Raw genomic sequence first — 9995 nt, 5'->3', positions numbered from 1 at the left:
ATGATGTTATGTATATCACTGATTACTGCTGTAAGGTTTGGGGTGTTTTTGCACTTCCACAGTGAGCGAGTGAGTTTGCTTCAGTATGACGTTGCAGTAAGGGCCAATATAAAGCTTCAGGCAAAGAAACAAAGAGAGAAGCAATATTCCACCTAACTAAACCAAGGATTTCACATAGGGCAAACAGAGCTTTTGTTCCAACATGTAAAAAAAAAACTTGCCAGCTTTTGTTTGGTTCCCCTCTAAAATTTTATTTTGGACAGCTTATATTTTACAGCTTATATTTAGTGATAGCAGTGAGAACAGGCACTGCAGACATTGGTTTTCTTTTGTTCCACAGCAGGGTCAGTCCTGCTTCACGAAAATCTTCATGTGAAAAGTAGATAAGAGGATTCAGACCACAGTCTAGATATGACAAAATTGTGGACAATGTCCTTAAAAAATCTGGTGCCGGTGACAGGTCCATCTTAGCCAGCAGGATCAACTGAAGCAGAAGAAATATTCTGTCAGTGTTGATTTCAAGAACAACTGCTGTGAAAAAAAATGTTTTCCACAAAGAAAATGAAAATAAAGTCACTTAAAGTTGTTTTGTAAGAACTGGAATTAGATAAGACAGTCTTAACCTGGGAATACACCAGGTGCATATAATTGAGCTGGTATCTCTGATACGATTTTGTATAGTCTTTCTCATGGCTTGAAACCACATTCGGAAAGACTACACAAAATCGGGCATTTAGTCTACACTTGTCTTTTAATTTAAAATTTACTGGATTCCCCGTGCTGCTGCAGCCGTTCACAATGTATGGTTAGTTAGGATTCTGTGATTCAGATGATGCAGCAGAACACGTGTACATGAATGCTTACTCCGTTAATTAAACCCCATCATAAATCTCTTTTTTTCAGTAGATATTTCCAGACCCTATTTTATTCCTAAAGTGTTATACTTTAGGAATACTAAAACTATGTAATCTGTATGTGAACAGCTATAGGTCCCAAATTTCAAAATTCATATGGCCTGGATCTGGCCCACACAGTGTGCTTTCACACAGTGTGAATGACGGCCCTTTGGTGGCCCAGACCTGGTTTCCCTGAGGTAGCCCGCACATGGGCCAGCACAAGGCCAGTTGCAGACACACTGGAGGTCCTTTGCTGGCCCATGTGTTACCTCTGGCAAACCTGACATGTATGACAGCAAAATAATTTCACATCCTTCTGCATGCTAGGCCAATAAAGATGGCGGCTGCATGTCTCCGAAGTACATCCTCACAGGTTTTACTCCTATCAACAGATTGCACATCACTTTTATTTAATAGCGGATCGCAGAGGTCACTTAGAAAGTGGTTCACTTTTCCTTCTGGTTCCACAACTTTTTTGGCCCTAAGTAATCACACATGTCAGGAAAGCTTTAGGAAACTTTTTTTATCTCAGGGAAGTCCACTGGGTAATCACTGGCTGACAGAGCAACTTTAAATCCACAAATTTTATTATGGACAATGATGTACCCATGTACACATTATCAAGGTAAAGCTTGTGTACCAGCAGAATCTCATCATCATATTTAAAAAAAAACAAAGAATTGCCACTGTACCTCAGACACAAAGAAGGGAGTGTAGCAGATCATACAACAGGACCCCAACAGAGGAGTAACTTTAGACAGATCTTCTGCTTCATTACTGACACGAAGAGAAAAATAAAATGGAGAGTGAAAAATGGTTAACCCATACCATGGGTATACCCCCCAAAAACCATAACAAAAACCAAATGTGTACCAAGGCCTAATCTTAGCTGAGAAGCAACAACATAAAGAAATAGTAGCACTTGTTTTGTTAATGTGCTAAACAATCTGTGGAAAAATTCAGTAAGTAAAATGTAAATTTTATCCTTGGATTTTAAGCTTTGTAATTTTGTAGCAAAAAAACCCCCCCTTCAATATACATTAACAAGTTTCATGCTTAAATGCAAAACGGAATAGATTATGACAAGTACATGAATATCAAATAAAATAAGCTATATTTACAATTTAAAGTATAAAGTATAAAATTAAATAAAAGCATTTTTATATTAGTCAGAGGCCAAAAATGGGTTCTGTCAGTACTGTACTTCCTGTATTGTTCATGTGTATCTGACAGGTGTGTTTCTGACTGAGTGAGCATGTGTGTCTGTAAGCCTTTAAAGGACCATGCAGTGGCTGCAGTGAGAAATAGTCAGCATATCAGCACTGTGAAGTTTTCCTTGTCTTTTGATGCAGCAATGGCAGTAATGAGTGGGCAATACTGTGGCCTCACAGCAGGACGGTCTTGGGTTCAAAGCCACCATTTGGGCCAGGCCTTTCTGTGTGCCTGTGTGGAGTTTTCTTGTTCTTCCCATGTCTGGGTGTGTTCTCTCTGGATATCCGGGCTTCCCTCTACAGTCCAAAGACATGCAGTTAGTGGGCCTAGGTCTGAATGTGAGAGTGAATGATTGTATGTCTGTCTGTGTTAGCCGTGCGACAGACCTGTCCAGGGTATATTGCCCTATGGTAGCCGGGATACACCCCCGTCCACACTAGCGTTTTCAGTCGTTTTCACAGAGTTGTGCGTCCAGATTGAAACGGCCGAAAACGCTTACGTTTCAGTACTGCGCATGCGTGAAGCGCAAGAAGATTCGCCCTGCCTCATTTCTGTCAGCCATTTATTTACTTTCCGGGTCGTTGAAATGTTGCGGCAAAATGTTGAAGAAAAGCATTTTTTAAATGGACTAACAATGAGGTGGGGTTGTTGCTGCGAGTAACACAAAAGTACAAAGTTGCCAAAGCAAGTGAGAATTAAATAATTTGAAGAAAAGCTATCTGGAGCATGTACAGACTGATATTAACCTTTAATAGGGCTGTCAGAATTGAGAGCAAACAAAACAACTGCTGCATAATGCCCTCCGCTATCTCTGTTTAATTGGTCACATGACTAAAATGCGTCATCGTTTTCAAGTGTCCACACTGCGACGGGACAGCTCCGTTTTGAAATGTCTGTGTTTTCGAGAGCGTTTTCAAAACGCTGCATTTTTCCTTGGGGAAAACGCCGTCTCAGTGTGGACGGGAGGCCGAAACGGAGAGAAAACGATGCGTTTTCAAATGAATGGTAAATGGCCTGTATTTGTATAGCGCTTTTACTAGTCCCGCCTAGGGACCCCAACGCACTTTACGCACCCAGTCATCCACCTATTCACACACTGGTGGAGGCAGCTACAGTTGTAGCCACAGCTGGGGCAGACTGACAGAAGCGAGGCTGCCATATCGCGCCATCGGCCCTTCTGGCCAACACTAGTAGGCGGTAGGTGAAGTGTCTTGCCCAAGGACACAACGACCGAGACTGCCCGAGCCGGGGCTCGAACCGGCAACCTTCCGATTACAAGGCGAACTCCCAACTCTTGAGCCACGGTCAATGATGAAAACACATTAGTGTGGACGTAGCCTCAGTCTGTTTTCTCCAGTCTCACCTGCCTGCCTCCCTGCCTTCACGGTCTGAAATCAAGGATCATTACTCCACTAGACTCACCCAGGCCTTGTTTCCTCGCTTCCCCCTTCCTGCATTACTCCACCTGCACTCAGTAAAAGGACCAGATGTTACAGTCCCTGATAGTGCATTGCTTTAAAAGGAGATAATCTTGGGGGATGGTTGTTATGTGAAAAGGCAGCCCAGAAACTTTACCAGCAGCACACATTGTTGTGTGGATTTTCTTTTGCACTCAACTTTCTCAGCTAGACACCTGAGGACCTGGCTGTGTCTCCATGTGTATCTGCCCTGAGTAAGGCTAGTCCTACAACCAACCAAGATGTGTTTGAGTGTGGCTGGGACTGTACACAGGGGGCAGGATGGGTCCTTTCAAAACCACAGCTGCAGATTTATTGGGGTAGGTAGCACATTGTATGTCACTCGGATTATGAAACTTAGTCTATTAGACTCCATTCCCCAGATTTCTCTCCATGAGGTTTCTGAGGTTTCCTCTTTTCCACACTCTCCCAATTCATCCAGCGACCCTGCTTGGCCAGCGCTACAGCTCTCAAACAAGTGAGACTGTTCAGACTGCCACTGTGGATTTCCTCTGTCATTACTCACCATCATCCAGTCTTGCACCACTGCCAAGCTGCCAAGCTCTGCCAGCCACGGTTCATGTTCCATCCCCTCTAGTGTGAAATACCATAGTCCATGTTCATAGCATTTTGCTACCGTAGTTTATGTTCATAGCTTTAAGCTCCTAGTCAGAGGACTCATAGTTCATATCCATGCATTCCAGCCTTGTTCTTAGTTTTAGCTTTTGCCTCCTCTGTATTTACCTTGTGCATGTAAATAAAGTTCTGTTCACTTCACTTTGAGCCTCCGCTTGAATCTGCTCCTGGGTCCACTTCTTGTTTCTGGGTCATAAGCCGTAACAGTTATTTGAAAAAGCCATGCCACTGCTTCCCTCCTCTCTCACACAGCTCAATCCACATGTACTGTCCATGGCACGTATGGGTCTTTCTGGAATGTGTAAGCAAACCTTGGAGCAGCTGGAGAACACTTCAGCTTACGTGGTTTATTTTTGGCATGGCTGTAAATCTTATACTTGCTACACTGAGGTCTGTAGTCATCAAGTGTTTTGAGTGCCTCAGCATATCAGAGACTGTCTACCCCCCTCCCAGAGCAAATTGGTCCATGAAGGATCACCATCGCCCTCCACAGAGCGCTGAGCCAAACAAACAAGCCAAACAAAGGCTTAGCACTGTAGGGCTTCGTTAGCATGTAGGACTCCAGAGGCAGCTGATGCACACTGGCAAGCAGAACATGACTCATGCAGTAGCTGAAACAAAGCCTCAAGTGTGGGAGGACTTTGGTGTGACCATGACTGGCAAACCATCATGCAGCTCTATATATCATAGAGATGTATGCCTATATTGCATGCCTTCAATATCATTTGAAGACATATGTAAGGCATTGACTGGAATAAATCACAGGGTGTCGCTGTTGAGCTGCATATACATTGTAGATTTAAGCTATTTTGACCATTTGTCCTCTACAGGGGAAAGCTGCTGTCACGGCCAGGCGGATCAGCTGCACGCTGATCAGCTCTTTCTCTCGCCGGGGTGGAACTCATTGTGGGTTCACGCCCTCGACAGATGAGACACCTGGGTCTCATTAAGACGATCAGCATTTAAACCAGGAGGCGACTGCTGTTCATCACTGGATCGTTGTCTACCGCGCGTTAGTGAAGTCAAGCTACAGCAAGTCTAGTTAAGAGTATTTTCCTTTGTGCGTCGTACTTAACCCTGTCTACAGAGCTTCCTGGATTTTCCCCCATGTGATTCCCGTGTGGCAGTGTCCCCATGGACTTCCCTGGAGACCCCTTCTTCCCTCACTCAGCTGTATATAGCACCCCCCCCCGCACCTTCTTGTATATACACCTGGTGAATTGTAAATAAATCCTTCTTGTGAGCATCAGAACCGGAGTCCTGTGCTTGAGTCCTCCTCCAAACCGTAACAGCTGCATCCCGCTGAGATGCCTTCTGCACAAGAAGCAGTCTGGGGGACGAGGAATAACTGGCCCATCACTAGGGTAATGCCACTGAGGTAGCTAAACAGCTTCTTGTTGGCTGGAGCCCTGGGGTAAGCGAAGTTTTCCCTGAGTTCCTAAAGGCTTTAGATGTTGTAGGGCTATCTTGAATGACACATCTCTGCAACATTGCATGGAGATCTGGGGCAGTGCCTCTGGACCGGCAGACTGAGGTGGTGGTTCCCATCTTTAAGAAGGGAGAGAGGTGGATGTACACAAGAGGATCACACTCCTCAGTCTACCTGGGTAGGTAGGTCTATTCCACAGTACTGGTTGTTAAACTTCGGACACAGAGGAGCAATGGGGTTTCTGTCCTGGTCGTGGAACACTGGATCTGATCTTTATCCTCTCAAATATATTTGAGGGAGTGTGGGAGTTTGACCGACCAATCTACATCTGTTTTGCATTAAACAGCATCCCTCGGAGTGCCCTATGGAGGGGTGCTTCAGAAGTGTAGAGTGTCTGGTGTCCCATTTTCGTTGGGTTTTGGATTTCACCAGGACTGCCCTTTCTCACTGATTATGTTCATCATTTTTGTGGACAGAATTACTGGGATTAGCCAGGTGGCAGCAAGCTCCTACTTTGCTGGCCTCAGAATTTTATCTGTGCTTTTTTGCAGATGATGTGATTTTCTTGGCTTCATCACGTGGTGGCCTCCAGCTCGCATTAGAGCAGTTAACAGCAGAGTGTGAAGTGGCAGGAATGAAAATCAGCACCTCCAAATCTGTGGCCATGATTGTCAACCAGCAAAGGGTGGAGTGCCACCCTCGGTCAGAGAAGAGTTGTTACCACAAGTGGAGAAGTGGAGGTATCTCGGATTCTTGTTCACGAGTTAGGGGAGAGATTAAATAAAACCTTGATAGATGAAATGGTGGCCACAGCTGCAGTTATGCGGATAGTGTACCAGTCCATTGGGGTGACGAGAGAGCTAAGTGTAAAAGTGAAGCTCTCAATTTACCATTCAATCCATGTCCCTACCTTCATCTATGGTCTTAAGCTATGGGTTGTGACTCAAAGAGTAAGCTGGAGGATGTGGCTAGGGAAAAGGGGGGTCTGGGTTTCTCGGCTTAGGCTGCTGCCCCCGCAACCCAGCCGTGAATAAGTGGAAGACAATGGATGGGTGGATGGACAATTGTATTATTATTTATATCCGTACAATATTTTTTGGTAATGATGTAATAATGCAGCTTGATTTTTATCTTAAGGTGTGAAGAAAACGTTTTAAGAAGAGCAAATAGAAGAAGAACCAGGACAGTTGTGTCCTCCATCACAGATCGTGTGCCGACTGTGGTGAGTTAAGGGGTTTACCTGCAGGTTCAAGGTCACTGCATTCATAGAAGACTGTTCAAAGAAGTCCTACAATTAGTTAATGCTTCAATATTAAATATCTATCTATCTTAAAGATCAATCTGTCTCTATTAATTAGCTATATAACTCAGGCTTTTAAGGTGGCAGTAATTAGACTATTACTTAAAAAGTCATCCCCTGACCCAGCTGTCAGTCCATCTTAATTTCCCATCCCATTCCTATTTTATTGTCTATAATAAATGCGTAAGTCCATTTGGGTCCTCTCTCCATTTTTCCACAGACCTGATGTGACAGAAAGACCGGACCTGTGCCGCTATAATGGACCCAGTGGACCTCAAACTATACAAGCAGGAGCAAGCAGCGGTTTCCCTTCTGGAGGGGAAGCTGAGGTAGAAACCGTTGCTCAAACCCGAGTAGAAGCACATCTTCAACAGGACTTGTCTGGCTCTGGGGTCCCTCAAAAGCTGCACTCCACCCCTGCCGCCCCACCTGCACCTGAGCCTCAGTAGTGGAAAGTGGGTGTCGCTCGCCAATCTTTGGCTGCCCCACTGCCTCCTCATCAACAAGGTCTTTCACCTTGACATGGCTCAGCAACTCTGCCTCCTGTCTTGGCATAACGGATGCTCCATAACTCAGCATCTCTTCTCTCTCCACGAGGCTCCTGCTGTCACTGCTGCTCTTCTCGTGCGGAGCAGTACCCGGTGGTGAGTGAGACAGACTTTTTTCCTCTCTATCACCATAGGTCAACGGCTCCTGTTCGCGCTGCTAAATAGCTAACGACTGTTTATGAACAACCTAAAGAACTGTTTTGCCCTCTGAGTGTATCACCAAGGACATTTACATCTTCAATCACTTCTCTCTTCCTGTGAACATGCCAGAACCTTTCTCTCCACCTCAGCTCCTGCATGACTGCTGGGCACGCTGCCGCCATCCAGAACTGTTTCGTCTCTATATATCATAGAGATGTATGCCTATATTGTATGCCTTCAATATCACTTGAAGACATATGTAAGGCAGTGACTGGAATAAGTCACAGGGTGTCGCTGTTGAGCTGCATCCTCTGCAGGACACCGTAGTTCAGGTTTCTCATTTCCGCCGGTGCCATCTTGGTTCAGTGTTCACTGTGGTTTGCAAAGGTAAGCACTGCCAGTGGCATACCACATTGGTTTTGTAGTGTTCTACTGTATGACATAGCATTTTTTAATTAAACTAAGCATATAATGTGTTTATTAAGAGGTTCATGCACTTTCCGATTAGAGTGTGAGGAGTTTGTGTTTATGTTTCGTTTGGAAATATCTGCCACAATTTTGGGCTACATTTCTGCTTGTTAGCAGTGCACCTGCAAAGTAATGCAAGAAGGAGCACAGCTACTATTTGCTAGTTGTCCCGCTATGTTAATTTACCTGAACCCAAGGAAAGTTGTAAAGGTGCCTTCATCACATGAATACTTTTATGTAATGTGTTTTTTGTTGTTGTTGTTGGCTTTTGCTATGTGTTAATACTCACTGAGTGTTTACTGTGGTTTGCAAAGGGCCAGCAGCAGAGTTGGACTGGTTGAATGAATTTATTAATCTAGGCTGGGCTACTGTAATTCATTATTATCTGGCTGTCCAAAGAACTCCCTGAAAAGCCTTCAGTTAATCCAAAACGCAGCCGTGAGAGTACTGACAGGGACTAGAAAAAGACAGCATTTTTCCACATTGGTAAATCTAGAATCAAATGGGTAAATCCTTCCATTCACATAAAAGGTCTTGATTTCACTATTTATGTGCTTATAGATACACCACTCTTTAGTTCTCAGAATCAGAATCAGAGAGACTTTATTTATCTCCAAGGGGCAATTAAGATAACACACAGCCGCATGATGTTAAAGATAAGGACAACAAGAACAGGCAATAAGAGTGAGATAATAAATACACAGATAATCCAGTATATACAGTTTTAAAATTAAAGTGACTGAATAAGTGAATAAGTAACTGTAAGTGAATAAAGTGAATAAAGCGTCAGCAGTTTAAAAAAAGAGTATAGAGTAGTTTATGTTTATGGATGTGGGAAATGGTCTGGAGTTAAAAAGCAGAGTGGCTTTGGCGATAAAGGTGGCTCTTCTCCTCTCGGTCCTGCATTTCCTGCAGGACTGAGCATTGACCAATGATTTTAGAGCACACTGATGCAGTGTGCTGCAGTCTGTTCCTGTATGAAGGCTGAGGGAGTGGAACCAGCAGGTGATGGAGGTCATGATGCTTTCCAGGAAGGCATAGTAAAAAGTCATCATGATGGGTGTGCTGACTCCAAAGCAGTTGAGTTATAAGGAGGTGTAGCCGTTGGTGGCACCTCCTGAGAATCTCCTCTGTGTTGGCAGAGAATTTCAGGTTGTCAAAGATGGTTCCTAGGTATTTGTACTCCTCAGCTACCTCCACTGGCTTCCCGTGGATGGTGGTGGTGACTGAAGCAGCCAGATCCCTCTGCCTACTGGAGAAGGTCACCACCATCTCTTTGGTTTTCCTCATGTTCAGTTCAAGTTTGGAGCTGTCACACCACTCTACAAACTCCTGCAGAGCGGGCCCGTGGTGTTGTGAGGGGCCTGACAGCAGTGACAGGAGAACTGTGTCGTCAGCATATTTCACCAGGTGACAGTCGGGCTGTGTGGATCTGCAGTCATCGGTGTAGAGGATGAAGAGCAGGGGGGAGAGCATACAGCCCTGGGGGGAGCCAGTGGAGGTGGATCGGAGACCGGAAAGAGAGCTGTTGACCCGCAGTCCTGTTGGTCAAAAAGTCCAATATCCACAGGATTAGCTGATCATCAGGTGAAATCGGGAGGAAAGTTTAGTGGGCAGGATATAAGGCTGCAGAGTGATGCACGCTGATGAGAAATCAGCAAACAGAAGTCTGGCAGAGTCAGGGAGCTCCAGATGTTTGTGGATGGAGTCCAAGATGAAGATTTTTGCATCATCGACACCTCTGCGTGCACGGTAAGCAAACTGGAGTGGGTCCATCAGGGGGTCAGTTGCTCTTACGATGTGCTGTTTTATGATCTTCTCCATGGCCTTCATCACCAGGGAGGTGAGGGCCACGGGACGAAGATCATTCAGAGACTTTGTGTTGTTTCTTTTGGGGATGAGGATGAC

At 44.9% G+C, this 9995-nt stretch overlaps 1 long non-coding RNA gene across 1 annotated transcript; it reads right to left on the bottom strand.

The window, feature by feature from the left end:
* Window positions 1–242: 242 nt before the first annotated feature.
* LOC146667310 (uncharacterized) lies at window positions 243–4469 on the bottom strand. The gene is made up of 3 exons (XR_014911945.1): window positions 4092–4469; window positions 1589–1673; window positions 243–484 (listed from the first exon to the last, which is right to left on the bottom strand). It is a non-coding gene; the product is annotated as an uncharacterized LOC146667310 (long non-coding RNA).
* Window positions 4470–9995: the final 5526 nt, after the last annotated feature.

This window comes from Rhamphochromis longiceps, linkage group LG6 (assembly GCF_057381845.1).
Source record: "Rhamphochromis longiceps isolate RC_006_pf linkage group LG6, R_longiceps_female_GT1.1, whole genome shotgun sequence".
In the NCBI taxonomy this organism is placed as follows: Eukaryota; Metazoa; Chordata; class Actinopteri; order Cichliformes; family Cichlidae; genus Rhamphochromis; species Rhamphochromis longiceps.
This window is presented reverse-complemented; position numbering and strand designations above follow the sequence as displayed.